A 1493-nucleotide genomic window follows, 5' to 3' on the forward strand; every position below is an offset into this window, starting at 1 on the left:
ATAAGATAAAGATACAGCTACACTCTATTGTACCTTTCAGATTTTATTTAGTCTTTCAGGTTCTTAGGGTAGGTATATAACAAAATGTTTACATAAGAGGGTCTCATTTACATATAAAATCCTTGGAATTTTCTTTGCTATAGCTGAGTAATATTCTATTTTATTTTAATTTTTTTCCTTTTTACCAATTTTTTATTAGTGTACATAGGTTATACATATGAATGAGGGGTTTTTTGACAGATTTATACATGCACATAACTTGATCCCCCATTTCATACTTTTTTGAGTTCAATGTATACAATGTAATTTGATTATATTCTTGCCCCCTGTTATCTACCCTGGCACCTTACTTCTTCCCTTTTCCTCCCTTCCTCTTGTCTAATCATGGTTTTCTTGTCATCTTTTTTATGGAACATTTGCCTTTCTAAGTTTGACTTACTTTGCTCCATATGACAATTTCCAGATCAATTCAGTTTTCTAAAAATGACAAAATTGTGACCTTTTCATGGCTGAATAATGCCCTGTTGTGCACGTATTACACATTGCCTGTTCATCTTTCTCCCTATTACATATAGGTCAAAATTTTGTAAACAGAGATAATATTTGAATTTGAGTTTCAATCACTTGAAATGAGACACCTCATATTTACTACTACCTGAAGGTGGGAGACAGCTTTGGCTTAACATGGATGCCTAATTTATTTCTGTGTCCTTAAGCCCCTACAAAGGGCAAGTGAGTTGAAATCTCCTTGCCTTTTATGAAAAGGACAAGAGGTACAATGGATGCCATTATTTAATTTATCAAGATAGTCGGGGGTAGAACCCTGGAAACAAAGTCCTTGAGTGCTTACAGTGACATTAGGGAGGATCTGCATATTTTCTACATTTTAAGTTAGCTGTATGTTATTTTTTTTCTTTTTTTTTACTTTTTAAAGTTTCTAATACTAGGAGAATATATCATATGATGTCTCTTAAATAAATTGTAAGTCCAAGCTATAGTATAAATCTTAGAACAAAAATTAAGATTAAGCAATATTCAGAAAATTAAAAACAATTGAACTAAGAAAAAGTTTTCATGATAGCAAAGAAGTACTAAGAGTAAAACATAAGATAAATACTGGAATGGCAAGTTAATGACCAGCACGTCTAACAGTTTAAGGATAGGATATCGCACAAAGTTCTAGTGTGTTGTGGACATGCATAATGACCGTGACAGTTACTGGTGGCTAGGCGTCACTTGTGGAAGTGAGCTACAGTTATTTCTTTGAAATTCACCCTGTAGACTCAAGTGGAATCATGACCCATAGGGTGGAAGAGAAGTCCATTTGTAGAGTGTGCTAATGGAAATATTCTGCTGCTGAACACAAAAGAATAACTGAAAGACTACTACTGTATACCTCTAATTCTCCTCTGTTTGTTTGCCCTATTTGGCGGGTTCTTTCCATTCTCATTCATGGGGCTGTGATCAATTTGCTCGCTCTCTAGAACATCATT

Source organism: Octodon degus, unplaced genomic scaffold, assembly GCF_000260255.1.
Source record: "Octodon degus isolate 3935 unplaced genomic scaffold, OctDeg1.0 scaffold00214, whole genome shotgun sequence".
Taxonomy (NCBI): Eukaryota; Metazoa; Chordata; class Mammalia; order Rodentia; family Octodontidae; genus Octodon; species Octodon degus.